General features: G+C 48.7%; 7 non-coding genes and 1 pseudogene across 7 annotated transcripts; all 8 read left to right on the top strand.

Moving 5' to 3' along the window:
* The first annotated feature begins 316 nt into the window (after positions 1-316).
* On the top strand, positions 317-507 carry LOC141195584 (U2 spliceosomal RNA). Its single transcript, XR_012268167.1, has one exon. It is a non-coding gene; the product is annotated as a U2 spliceosomal RNA (small nuclear RNA).
* Positions 508-1627: 1120 nt separating this feature from the next.
* On the top strand, positions 1628-1818 carry LOC141195725 (U2 spliceosomal RNA). Its single transcript, XR_012268303.1, has one exon. It is a non-coding gene; the product is annotated as a U2 spliceosomal RNA (small nuclear RNA).
* A 1122-nt stretch (positions 1819-2940) lies between these two features.
* On the top strand, positions 2941-3131 carry LOC141195897 (U2 spliceosomal RNA). Its single transcript, XR_012268468.1, has one exon. It is a non-coding gene; the product is annotated as a U2 spliceosomal RNA (small nuclear RNA).
* Positions 3132-4242: 1111 nt separating this feature from the next.
* On the top strand, positions 4243-4433 carry LOC141195583 (U2 spliceosomal RNA). The gene has a single exon (XR_012268166.1). It is a non-coding gene; the product is annotated as a U2 spliceosomal RNA (small nuclear RNA).
* A 1110-nt stretch (positions 4434-5543) lies between these two features.
* On the top strand, positions 5544-5734 carry LOC141195582 (U2 spliceosomal RNA). The gene has a single exon (XR_012268165.1). It is a non-coding gene; the product is annotated as a U2 spliceosomal RNA (small nuclear RNA).
* A 1122-nt stretch (positions 5735-6856) lies between these two features.
* Positions 6857-7047, top strand: LOC141195580 (U2 spliceosomal RNA). Its single transcript, XR_012268163.1, has one exon. It is a non-coding gene; the product is annotated as a U2 spliceosomal RNA (small nuclear RNA).
* Positions 7048-8168: 1121 nt separating this feature from the next.
* Positions 8169-8359, top strand: LOC141195899 (U2 spliceosomal RNA). Its single transcript, XR_012268470.1, has one exon. It is a non-coding gene; the product is annotated as a U2 spliceosomal RNA (small nuclear RNA).
* A 1122-nt stretch (positions 8360-9481) lies between these two features.
* On the top strand, positions 9482-9559 carry LOC141196453 (U2 spliceosomal RNA; annotated as a pseudogene).
* The last annotated feature ends 3924 nt before the right edge of the window (positions 9560-13483 follow it).

Here is a 13483-nt window from a genome sequence, read left to right as displayed (position 1 = left end):
TTAATCAGCAACCCTCCTGCTAAGGGTAGACAGCTGCTCGTTCCACCCCCCCCCCCGCCTTAATTGGTTCTCCTCCCTTCCAACGGTGTTGAGGCGGGTGGGAACAGCCGGGGGTTGAGGGTACTGTGCTAAAAGAGGTGGAGTTATGCAGATCTAAAACGCGTGGATTGCAGCAGCAGCAAGCCGAAAAGTGCAGGCATGTGAGGGATCTAGAGGTTGACAGCATGTCTTCTTAACGGGAGTCCAGGTGGCCATCTCCACAAATGGACTTTTCAGAATCCTTGGGTGGCACCGTAGTCGGAAACCAATTCTGGTTATCGCTTCTCGGCCTTTTGGCTAAGATCAAGTGTAGTATCTGTTCTTATCAGTTTAATATCTGATACGTCCCCTATCTGGGGACCATATATTAAATGGATTTTTAGAACAGGGAGATGGAAAAAGAGCTTGCTCTGTCCACTCCACGCATTGACCTGGTATTGCAGTATCTCCAGGACCGGTGCACCCCTTCTTTAATGCAGTTTCTAAAATCAGAAAGAATTGAATTCAATGCTTTTTGTTCATTTTGCTTGTTTGTCGGATTTTGGGATGGACTCTTTGGCTTTGCTTTTCTTCTCCTCATTGGATTTTTCATGTTAAAAGTTGCAGAAGCCAGATGACAAGCTCATTTTGGTTCAACTTCAGCAACTGTGCATTGCATTGCCATGTAATGTAATGTAATGCAATGCTATCTATCTAGCTCTCCCTCTATACTTCCTTTTGGATAAACAGACATATTAGGCAAGCATTTTGGAGCTTTCACCTAAATAACTACAGGTGGTGAGATAAGCTGCACAATATAATTGACCTTTCAGTATATTGTTGCACACACACCATCTATTTAGCAAATGCCCTTGTTATCAACAGCAGCCTTTTAAACTCACCTGAGCTAACAGGTATGTGAGCTGGTTACTCTGCTGCGCTTAAAATTTCTTTTTTGGTTTGCTACAATGCCTTTTCTGAAACGTTGTCTCCCTCTGCTGGAACACTGACTTCTTTCATTTAATGCCTGCAGACTATAAAAGAGAAACCAACCCAAAAAGTTTGGTTGATTAGTCTGTGGCATTCTTTTAAACTGTTGCTTATGGCGGTCTCTGTGAGCTTCTCAGTGACATTCAGCCATCCAGGTATCCCGCCTGCAGTAGACGGAATGTGGCAATGGAACGCTGGCTGCGCGTGTCATAATAGGCTCTGAGCCTTTATATACCTGCGCACAGCAGCAGCCACCTTCAGTCTGCTGCTGGACAGCCAGCAGCAGCAGCAGCAGGAGAGGTAATTAATCAGCAACCCTCCTGCTAAGGGTAGACAGCTGCTCGTTCCACCCCCCCCCCGCCTTAATTGGTTCTCCTCCCTTCCAACGGTGTTGAGGCGGGTGGGAACAGCCGGGGGTTGAGGGTACTGTGCTAAAAGTGGTGGAGTTATGCAGATCTAAAACGCGTGGATTGCAGCAGCAGCAAGCCGAAAAGTGCAGGCATGTGAGGGATCTAGAGGTTGACAGCATGTCTTCTTAACGGGAGTCCAGGTGGCCATCTCCACAAATGGACTTTTCAGAATCCTTGGGTGGCACCGTAGTCGGAAACCAATTCTGGTTATCGCTTCTCGGCCTTTTGGCTAAGATCAAGTGTAGTATCTGTTCTTATCAGTTTAATATCTGATACGTCCCCTATCTGGGGACCATATATTAAATGGATTTTTAGAACAGGGAGATGGAAAAAGAGCTTGCTCTGTCCACTCCACGCATTGACCTGGTATTGCAATATCTCCAGGACCGGTGCACCCCTTCTTTAATGCAGTTTCTAAAATCAGAAAGAATTGAATTCAATGCTTTTTGTTCATTTTGCTTGTTTGTCGGATTTTGGGATGGACTCTTTGGCTTTGCTTTTCTTCTCCTCATTGGATTTTTCATGTTAAAAGTTGCAGAAGCCAGATGACAAGCTCATTTTGGTTCAACTTCAGCAACTGTGCATTGCATTGCCATGTAATGTAATGTAATGCAATGCTATCTATCTAGCTCTCCCTCTATACTTCCTTTTGGATAAACAGACATATTAGGCAAGCATTTTGGAGCTTTCACCTAAATAACTACAGGTGGTGAGATAAGCTGCACAATATAATTGACCTTTCAGTATATTGTTGCACACACACCATCTATTTAGCAAATGCCCTTGTTATCAACAGCAGCCTTTTAAACTCACCTGAGCTAACAGGTATGTGAGCTGGTTACTCTGCTGCGCTTAAAATTTCTTTTTTGGTTTGCTACAATGCCTTTTCTGAAACGTTGTCTCCCTCTGCTGGAACACTGACTTCTTTCATTTAATGCCTGCAGACTATAAAAGAGAAACCAACCCAAAAAGTTTGGTTGATTAGTCTGTGGCATTCTTTTAAACTGTTGCTTATGGCGGTCTCTGTGAGCTTCTCAGTGACATTCAGCCATCCAGGTATCCCGCCTGCAGTAGACGGAATGTGGCAATGGAACGCTGGCTGCGCGTGTCATAATAGGCTCTGAGCCTTTATATACCTGCGCACAGCAGCAGCCACCTTCAGTCTGCTGCTGGACAGCCAGCAGCAGCAGCAGCAGGAGAGGTAATTAATCAGCAACCCTCCTGCTAAGGGTAGACAGCTGCTCGTTCCACCCCCCCCCCCCGCCTTAATTGGTTCTCCTCCCTTCCAACGGTGTTGAGGCGGGTGGGAACAGCCGGGGGTTGAGGGTACTGTGCTAAAAGAGGTGGAGTTATGCAGATCTAAAACGCGTGGATTGCAGCAGCAGCAAGCCGAAAAGTGCAGGCATGTGAGGGATCTAGAGGTTGACAGCATGTCTTCTTAACGGGAGTCCAGGTGGCCATCTCCACAAATGGACTTTTCAGAATCCTTGGGTGGCACCATAGTCGGAAACCAATTCTGGTTATCGCTTCTCGGCCTTTTGGCTAAGATCAAGTGTAGTATCTGTTCTTATCAGTTTAATATCTGATACGTCCCCTATCTGGGGACCATATATTAAATGGATTTTTAGAACAGGGAGATGGAAAAAGAGCTTGCTCTGTCCACTTCACGCATTGACCTGGTATTGCAGTATCTCCAGGACCGGTGCACCCCTTCTTTAATGCAGTTTCTAAAATCAGAAAGAATTGAATTCAATGCTTTTTGTTCATTTTGCTTGTTTGTCGGATTTTGGGATGGACTCTTTGGCTTTGCTTTTCTTCTCCTCATTGGATTTTTCATGTTAAAAGTTGCAGAAGTCAGATGACAAGCTCATTTTGGTTCAACTTCAGCAACTGTGCATTGCATTGCCATGTAATGTAATGTAATGCAATGCTATCTATCTAGCTCTCCCTCTATACTTCCTTTTGGATAAACAGACATATTAGGCAAGCATTTTGGAGCTTTCACCTAAATAACTACAGGTGGTGAGATAAGCTGCACAATATAATTGACCTTTCAGTATATTGTTGCACACACACCATCTATTTAGCAAATGCCCTTGTTATCAACAGCAGCCTTTTAAACTCACCTGAGCTAACAGGTATGTGAGCTGGTTACTCTGCTGCGCTTAAAATTTCTTTTTTGGTTTGCTACAATGCCTTTTCTGAAACGTTGTCTCCCTCTGCTGGAACACTGACTTCTTTCATTTAATGCCTGCAGACTATAAAAGAGAAACCAACCCAAAAAGTTTGGTTGATTAGTCTGTGGCATTCTTTTAAACTGTTGCTTATGGCGGTCTCTGTGAGCTTCTCAGTGACATTCAGCCATCCAGGTATCCCGCCTGCAGTAGACGGAATGTGGCAATGGAACGCTGGCTGCGCGTGTCATAATAGGCTCTGAGCCTTTATATACCTGCGCACAGCAGCAGCCACCTTCAGTCTGCTGCTGGACAGCCAGCAGCAGGAGAGGTAATTAATCAGCAACCCTCCTGCTAAGGGTAGACAGCTGCTCGTTCCACCACCCCCCCGCCTTAATTAGTTCTCCTCCCTTCCAACGGTGTTGAGGCGGGTGGGAACAGCCGGGGGTTGAGGGTACTGTGCTAAAAGAGGTGGAGTTATGCAGATCTAAAACGCGTGGATTGCAGCAGCAGCAAGCCGAAAAGTGCAGGCATGTGAGGGGTCTAGAGGTTGACAGCATGTCTTCTTAACGGGAGTCCAGGTGGCCATCTCCACAAATGGACTTTTCAGAATCCTTGGGTGGCACCGTAGTCGGAAACCAATTCTGGTTATCGCTTCTCGGCCTTTTGGCTAAGATCAAGTGTAGTATCTGTTCTTATCAGTTTAATATCTGATACGTCCCCTATCTGGGGACCATATATTAAATGGATTTTTAGAACAGGGAGATGGAAAAAGAGCTTGCTCTGTCCACTCCACGCATTGACCTGGTATTGCAGTATCTCCAGGACCGGTGCACCCCTTCTTTAATGCAGTTTCTAAAATCAGAAAGAATTGAATTCAATGCTTTTTGTTCATTTTGCTTGTTTGTCGGATTTTGGGATGGACTCTTTGGCTTTGCTTTTCTTCTCCTCATTGGATTTTTCATGTTAAAGTTGCAGAAGCCAGATGACAAGCTCATTTTGGTTCAACTTCAGCAACTGTGCATTGCATTGCCATGTAATGTAATGTAATGCAATGCTATCTATCTAGCTCTCCCTCTATACTTCCTTTTGGATAAACAGACATATTAGGCAAGCATTTTGGAGCTTTCACCTAAATAACTACAGGTGGTGAGATAAGCTGCACAATATAATTGACCTTTCAGTATATTGTTGCACACACACCATCTATTTAGCAAATGCCCTTGTTATCAACAGCAGCCTTTTAAACTCACCTGAGCTAACAGGTATGTGAGCTGGTTACTCTGCTGCGCTTAAAATTTCTTTTTTGGTTTGCTACAATGCCTTTTCTGAAACGTTGTCTCCCTTTGCTGGAACACTGACTTCTTTCATTTAATGCCTGCAGACTATAAAAGAGAAACCAACCCAAAAAGTTTGGTTGATTAGTCTGTGGCATTCTTTTAAACTGTTGTTTATGGTGGTCTCTGTGAGCTTCTCAGTGACATTCAGCCATCCAGGTATCCCGCCTGCAGTAGACGGAATGTGGCAATGGAACGCTGGCTGCGCGTGTCATAATAGGCTCTGAGCCTTTATATACCTGCGCACAGCAGCAGCCACCTTCAGTCTGCTGCTGGACAGCCAGCAGCAGGAGAGGTAATTAATCAGCAACCCTCCTGCTAAGGGTAGACAGCTGCTCGTTCCACCACCCCCCCGCCTTAATTAGTTCTCCTCCCTTCCAACGGTGTTGAGGCGGGTGGGAACAGCCGGGGGTTGAGGGTACTGTGCTAAAAGAGGTGGAGTTATGCAGATCTAAAACGCGTGGATTGCAGCAGCAGCAAGCCGAAAAGTGCAGGCATGTGAGGGATCTAGAGGTTGACAGCATGTCTTCTTAACGGGAGTCCAGGTGGCCATCTCCACAAATGGACTTTTCAGAATCCTTGGGTGGCACCGTAGTCGGAAACCAATTCTGGTTATCGCTTCTCGGCCTTTTGGCTAAGATCAAGTGTAGTATCTGTTCTTATCAGTTTAATATCTGATACGTCCCCTATCTGGGGACCATATATTAAATGGATTTTTAGAACAGGGAGATGGAAAAAGAGCTTGCTCTGTCCACTCCACGCATTGACCTGGTATTGCAGTATCTCCAGGACCGGTGCACCCCTTCTTTAATGCAGTTTCTAAAATCAGAAAGAATTGAATTCAATGCTTTTTGTACATTTTGCTTGTTTGTCGGATTTTGGGATGGACTCTTTGGCTTTGCTTTTCTTCTCCTCATTGGATTTTTCATGTTAAAAGTTGCAGAAGCCAGATGACAAGCTCATTTTGGTTCAACTTCAGCAACTGTGCATTGCATTGCCATGTAATGTAATGTAATGCAATGCTATCTATCTAGCTCTCCCTCTATACTTCCTTTTGGATAAACAGACATATTAGGCAAGCATTTTGGAGCTTTCACCTAAATAACTACAGGTGGTGAGATAAGCTGCACAATATAATTGACCTTTCAGTATATTGTTGCACACACACCATCTATTTAGCAAATGCCCTTGTTATCAACAGCAGCCTTTTAAACTCACCTGAGCTAACAGGTATGTGAGCTGGTTACTCTGCTGCGCTTAAAATTTCTTTTTTGGTTTGCTACAATGCCTTTTCTGAAATCGTTGTCTCCCTCTGCTGGAACACTGACTTCTTTCATTTAATGCCTGCAGACTATAAAAGAGAAACCAACCCAAAAAGTTTGGTTGATTAGTCTGTGGCATTCTTTTAAACTGTTGCTTATGGCGGTCTCTGTGAGCTTCTCAGTGACATTCAGCCATCCAGGTATCCCGCCTGCAGTAGACGGAATGTGGCAATGGAACGCTGGCTGCGCGTGTCATAATAGGCTCTGAGCCTTTATATACCTGCGCACAGCAGCAGCCACCTTCAGTCTGCTGCTGGACAGCCAGCAGCAGCAGCAGCAGGAGAGGTAATTAATCAGCAACCCTCCTGCTAAGGGTAGACAGCTGCTCGTTCCACCCCCCCCCCCGCCTTAATTGGTTCTCCTCCCTTCCAACGGTGTTGAGGCGGGTGGGAACAGCCGGGGGTTGAGGGTACTGTGCTAAAAGAGGTGGAGTTATGCAGATCTAAAACGCGTGGATTGCAGCAGCAGCAAGCCGAAAAGTGCAGGCATGTGAGGGATCTAGAGGTTGACAGCATGTCTTCTTAACGGGAGTCCAGGTGGCCATCTCCACAAATGGACTTTTCAGAATCCTTGGGTGGCACCGTAGTCGGAAACCAATTCTGGTTATCGCTTCTCGGCCTTTTGGCTAAGATCAAGTGTAGTATCTGTTCTTATCAGTTTAATATCTGATACGTCCCCTATCTGGGGACCATATATTAAATGGATTTTTAGAACAGGGAGATGGAAAAAGAGCTTGCTCTGTCCACTCCACGCATTGACCTGGTATTGCAGTATCTCCAGGACCGGTGCACCCCTTCTTTAATGCAGTTTCTAAAATCAGAAAGAATTGAATTCAATGCTTTTTGTTCATTTTGCTTGTTTGTCGGATTTTGGGATGGACTCTTTGGCTTTGCTTTTCTTCTCCTCATTGGATTTTTCATGTTAAAAGTTGCAGAAGCCAGATGACAAGCTCATTTTGGTTCAACTTCAGCAACTGTGCATTGCATTGCCATGTAATGTAATGTAATGCAATGCTATCTATCTAGCTCTCCCTCTATACTTCCTTTTGGATAAACAGACATATTAGGCAAGCATTTTGGAGCTTTCACCTAAATAACTACAGGTGGTGAGATAAGCTGCACAATATAATTGACCTTTCAGTATATTGTTGCACACACACCATCTATTTAGCAAATGCCCTTGTTATCAACAGCAGCCTTTTAAACTCACCTGAGCTAACAGGTATGTGAGCTGGTTACTCTGCTGCGCTTAAAATTTCTTTTTTGGTTTGCTACAATGCCTTTTCTGAAACGTTGTCTCCCTCTGCTGGAACACTGACTTCTTTCATTTAATGCCTGCAGACTATAAAAGAGAAACCAACCCAAAAAGTTTGGTTGATTAGTCTGTGGCATTCTTTTAAACTGTTGCTTATGGCGGTCTCTGTGAGCTTCTCAGTGACATTCAGCCATCCAGGTATCCCGCCTGCAGTAGACGGAATGTGGCAATGGAACGCTGGCTGCGCGTGTCATAATAGGCTCTGAGCCTTTATATACCTGCGCACAGCAGCAGCCACCTTCAGTCTGCTGCTGGACAGCCAGCAGCAGCAGCAGCAGGAGAGGTATTTAATCAGCAACCCTCCTGCTAAGGGTAGACAGCTGCTCGTTCCACCCCCCCCCCCGCCTTAATTGGTTCTCCTCCCTTCCAACGGTGTTGAGGCGGGTGGGAACAGCCGGGGGTTGAGGGTACTGTGCTAAAAGAGGTGGAGTTATGCAGATCTAAAACGCGTGGATTGCAGCAGCAGCAAGCCGAAAAGTGCAGGCATGTGAGGGATCTAGAGGTTGACAGCATGTCTTCTTAACGGGAGTCCAGGTGGCCATCTCCACAAATGGACTTTTCAGAATCCTTGGGTGGCACCGTAGTCGGAAACCAATTCTGGTTATCGCTTCTCGGCCTTTTGGCTAAGATCAAGTGTAGTATCTGTTCTTATCAGTTTAATATCTGATACGTCCCCTATCTGGGGACCATATATTAAATGGATTTTTAGAACAGGGAGATGGAAAAAGAGCTTGCTCTGTCCACTCCACGCATTGACCTGGTAGTGCAGTATCTCCAGGACCGGTGCACCCCTTCTTTAATGCAGTTTCTAAAATCAGAAAGAATTGAATTCAATGCTTTTTGTTCATTTTGCTTGTTTGTCGGATTTTGGGATGGACTCTTTGGCTTTGCTTTTCTTCTCCTCATTGGATTTTTCATGTTAAAAGTTGCAGAAGCCAGATGACAAGCTCATTTTGGTTCAACTTCAGCAACTGTGCATTGCATTGCCATGTAATGTAATGTAATGCAATGCTATCTATCTAGCTCTCCCTCTATACTTCCTTTTGGATAAACAGACATATTAGGCAAGCATTTTGGAGCTTTCACCTAAATAACTACAGGTGGTGAGATAAGCTGCACAATATAATTGACCTTTCAGTATATTGTTGCACACACACCATCTATTTAGCAAATGCCCTTGTTATCAACAGCAGCCTTTTAAACTCACCTGAGCTAACAGGTATGTGAGCTGGTTACTCTGCTGCGCTTAAAATTTCTTTTTTGGTTTGCTACAATGCCTTTTCTGAAACGTTGTCTCCCTCTGCTGGAACACTGACTTCTTTCATTTAATGCCTGCAGACTATAAAAGAGAAACCAACCCAAAAAGTTTGGTTGATTAGTCTGTGGCATTCTTTTAAACTGTTGCTTATGGCGGTCTCTGTGAGCTTCTCAGTGACATTCAGCCATCCAGGTATCCCGCCTGCAGTAGACGGAATGTGGCAATGGAACGCTGGCTGCGCGTGTCATAATAGGCTCTGAGCCTTTATATACCTGCGCACAGCAGCAGCCACCTTCAGTCTGCTGCTGGACAGCCAGCAGCAGCAGCAGCAGGAGAGGTAATTAATCAGCAACCCTCCTGCTAAGGGTAGACAGCTGCTCGTTCCACCCCCCCCCCCCGCCTTAATTGGTTCTCCTCCCTTCCAACGGTGTTGAGGCGGGTGGGAACAGCCGGGGGTTGAGGGTACTGTGCTAAAAGAGGTGGAGTTATGCAGATCTAAAACGCGTGGATTGCAGCAGCAGCAAGCCGAAAAGTGCAGGCATGTGAGGGATCTAGAGGTTGACAGCATGTCTTCTTAACGGGAGTCCAGGTGGCCATCTCCACAAATGGACTTTTCAGAATCCTTGGGTGGCACCGTAGTCGGAAACCAATTCTGGTTATCGCTTCTCGGCCTTTTGGCTAAGATCAAGTGTAGTATCTGTTCTTTTAAGAACACAAGAGCTACGATCTACACTTGACGAGAGCGATCGAACTCGGAAGGAGAAGAGCTTCGGAGCCCAGCTGACATCGGAGAAGGAAGGCGGATATCGGTGGGAGGAAGAAGCTCTAAAGAATCCAGAAGAAGACGAAGACTCGGAGAAGAATCGGGCTGTCCTGTGGAATCTTCGAGGAAGAAAATCATCGAGACAAAGACCTCTCGGGGAATTTGTCCAGAACACGACGGGAGAAGAATCTGCATAGCTCCACCCATTCCGGGAAGAGTTCCAGATCCAGCTCCAAGAAGTAACTGCAGGAGGAAAGCCATGGCAAGCGCTGCGAGGAAGGCCGAAAAGAAGAGCCTGGAGCAGGGGACAGCCAGGAGGGCCCAGCCAGGAGCCGATTCTGACCCCAAGGACTCTGCCTCCGCGACTGGCCAGCAGAAGGGACCCCAGAAGCCCCGCCATGAAGCTCCAGCCCTGGAGCCATGGATGCGGCAGACGGTGGCCCTGAAGCTGAAGGAAGTGGATGGGAGGGTGCCGGACATGTCCTCGGACGTGTTCTGCCAGAAGATGCTGCTGGATCGAGGCTTCTCCAGGTCGGACACCCTCAGCATCCAGACCTTCTTGACGGGGATCTTCTTCGTCACCTTCGCCACTGTGAACACCTGCAGGAGGTTCTGGGAAATGGTAAGCGCAAAAGGACCGGATAATTCTTTCTCTGCCTTTACAGGTAGCTGCCCTATCCAGAGGGGCGAAAGGAGGATCACGGTCTCCATGCGCAACCCGCACACCCCAGGCCAAGACATCTGTACCTTCCTGAGACGCTTCTGTTTGGTTGTGAAGGAACCCTCTCACATCCTGAATGGACTCGGCTTCTGGACAGGTAAGTGGTCGGTGACCGTTAGACTTCACAGGGACCTGGCGTACTCAGACGGACTTCGGCACCTGCCCCCGACATTCTCCCTGGGCAACTCCTACGGCCTCATCTATTACCCGGACATGCCGCGGAACTGCAGGAGATGCGGCAAGAACGGCCACGAGATGAAGGACTGCAAGGAGGATGCCTGCAGGATTTGTCGAGTGACGGGACACAGCTCGAAGGACTGCCCGAAGAAGACGTCCTGCAACCTGTGTGGGCTGGCGGCTCATCTGTACAAGGATTGCCCCAAGCGTGAGAGATCCTGGGCATCGGTGGTTGCGACGACCCCAGCTCCGGAGGACAAGGCCCCGACGACCAGGCCTGTGAAGGTCAAGGACGCGACGACCAAGGCCCCAGCAGCCAAGGCCGAGACGACCAAGGCCAAAGCGGTCAAGGAGTCGGTGGCCAAAGCCCCAGCGACGGTCCCAGCAGCTCCGAAGCAGAAGAAAAAGTCAAAGGAGGGTAAGAGTTCTGTCACCCCTCTCTCGATCCCTCCCCCTGCCACCCCCGTCCAATCCCCCCCCACCCCGGCCACCCCTGCTGAGGATTCCACTTCCTCTTCCTCCTTCCCCTACTCCTCAGCAGGTGTCCTTTCCCCTGCCCCGGCAGCCACTCTCCCTCCCCAGACCATGGTAGCGGTGGAATTAACCTTTCCTCCACCCGCCGCTATCTATTCCGAGGAGGATTTTCCCCGTCTTGTCTCCCCAGTTCCAACCCGGGGAAAGAGGAAGGTGGAGGACAGCCCTGCTACTGAATCCTCCAAAAAGAAGATTCTGGATTTCGTAGGCGAAAAGGAGGATACCCTCCCTGAGCCAGAAGAGATGGAGCACATGGTTGAGACCCTGGTGGCCGAGCCAGAAGAGGAGGAACTGGTGGTCGCCGAGATCGAGGCCGCGCTGCTTGACCAGATGGAGGAAGAGGGTCTGCTGGTGATCCCATCACCAGCAGTCAACACCGACGAGGGACCACCCGACCGGAGTGGTAACTAAGGTGTATTGCCTGCGCTAACTTTTTCTTTTTTCCCTACATGATGGCTAATATTAACTTATTTTCCATTAATGTCAGGAGCATCAAGGACAAGTTCAGACGTCAGACTATTTATGCCTTCCTTACTTCCCAGTTGTGTGATGTTTATATGTTGCAGGAATGTTCCCTTCCCTCCTCTAGGTCCTTCAAACATCTGGCCAGGGAGTGGTCCCACGGTCCATCCTACTGGTCCGGTGGGGGTGACTGCAAGTCTGCGGGGGTCGCAATTCTGATCAGGGGGGGCGCATTCACGCTTGAGTCCGTCCAGGAGCTCATCTGCGGCAGGGCTCTTGTTGTAGATGGCAACTGGGCGGGAGAACCTGTCAGGTTCATCAACGTGTATGCGTCCCCACTGAAGAATGAGCGTTTGGAGCTTTTCCAGACCCTGCGGCTTCAGCTTGCCACCACCAGGACCTTAGTGATGGCCGGGGATTTCAACTGTCCCATCGAGGAGGATGGTCGTAGTTCTGGCACATCTGCCAAGTTGGACATCACGTCCAAGCTGCTCATCGAGATGGTAACCGAGGCCTCTCTTCAGGACGTGGTGGGCTCCATGGGGAGAGGCTCCACGAACTATTCGTGGAGCCGACCCGATGGCTCACTCCGCTCCAGGATTGACTTTGTGTTCACCTCTCGGGCAGTCAGGCAGAGTAGGCACTCGATGGTCCCCTGCTTCTTCTCCGACCACAGAGCCATTCACTTACAAGGTGTCCTCGGCGACGGTTTTCCGTCCGGCCCCGGCTCCTGGAAGCTGAATTGTGCTCTGCTGGCTCAGGATGAAGTCGTGGAGGAGCTGAGAGCAGCCTACACAATGTGGCAGTCCTACAAGGGTAGCTTCCAAGCAGTCTCTGATTGGTGGGAATATGTTAAACTTGAGTTTCGCTGTTTCTTTCAGGCCAAGGGTCGACAACAGGCGTGTGAGAAGAGGAGGGACTTCAGAGGGCTGCAGCGCGAGCTGCGGTCGCTGCAGGACCTTCTTCACTGCGGCTGGGACGTGAGGGAGGAGCTGGAGGAGACCAAGAAGAGCCTGAAAAGGCACTTTGAGGAGGAATCCAAGCGAATCGTCTTCCGTTCCAAAGTGGAGAATCTGGAGAAGGGTGAGAAATGTAACTCATTCTTTTTCAGGAAACTTCATGCCGGTCACACGCCCCTGAACGAGCTGCGAGACGAGAGCGGAAACATGCGACGTGGGAAGGAGGACGTGATGAGGGTCGTCAGCGACTTCTACAGCGAACTCTACTCCCACAAGACTACCGACCCCGACGCTGCTGATAAGTTCCTGTCAGGTATCACTAACCATCTTGATCCTGCAGGCACGGCAGCCTTGGACAAACCTCTGATGGTGGGCGAATTGCTCTCTGCCGCTAAATCCTTTAGGACCGGCAGGACGCCGGGCAGTGATGGTCTTCCAGCGGAGCTCTATGTAGCGCTGGGAGACCTCATCTGTCCGGACCTGTTGGACCTGTACGAGGAGATGGTGGTGGAGGGTAGAATGCCTCCATCTTTGAGGGAAGGAATGGTCACGATCCTGTACAAGCGGAAGGGAGAGAGGTGCGACCTGAGGAATTGGCGTCCCATCACTCTGCTCAACGTGGACTACAAGATCCTGGCCAAGACGATGGCGACACGACTTAAGACGGTCATCGGACGGATCATCCACCCGGACCAGACCTGCGGCATCCCTGGACGTCGCATCGCAGACAGCCTCGCTCTCGTGCGGGACACGGTCGAGTACATCAAGGTCCGCCGCGCACACGCGGCCCTGGTCTCCTTGGATCAGGAGAAGGCCTTCGACCGGGTTTCCCACGAGTTCATGGGCCGAGCTCTGCACCGGTTAGGTTTGGGTAACATGTTTTGTTCGTATGTCCGTCTGATGTATTTTGATATCCACAGCTCGGTGTTGGTGAACGGCTGGAAGACTGACCCCTTCCCTGTCCTCTCTGGGGTCAGACAAGGCTGCCCTCTATCACCTCTTCTTTTTGTTTGTGTTATAGAACTCTTCGCAGAGGCTATCCGG

This window comes from Phyllobates terribilis, unplaced genomic scaffold, assembly GCF_046119375.1.
Source record: "Phyllobates terribilis strain yellow unplaced genomic scaffold, ASM4611937v1 Scaffold_74__1_contigs__length_7073193, whole genome shotgun sequence".
Taxonomy (NCBI): Eukaryota; Metazoa; Chordata; class Amphibia; order Anura; family Dendrobatidae; genus Phyllobates; species Phyllobates terribilis.
This window is presented reverse-complemented; position numbering and strand designations above follow the sequence as displayed.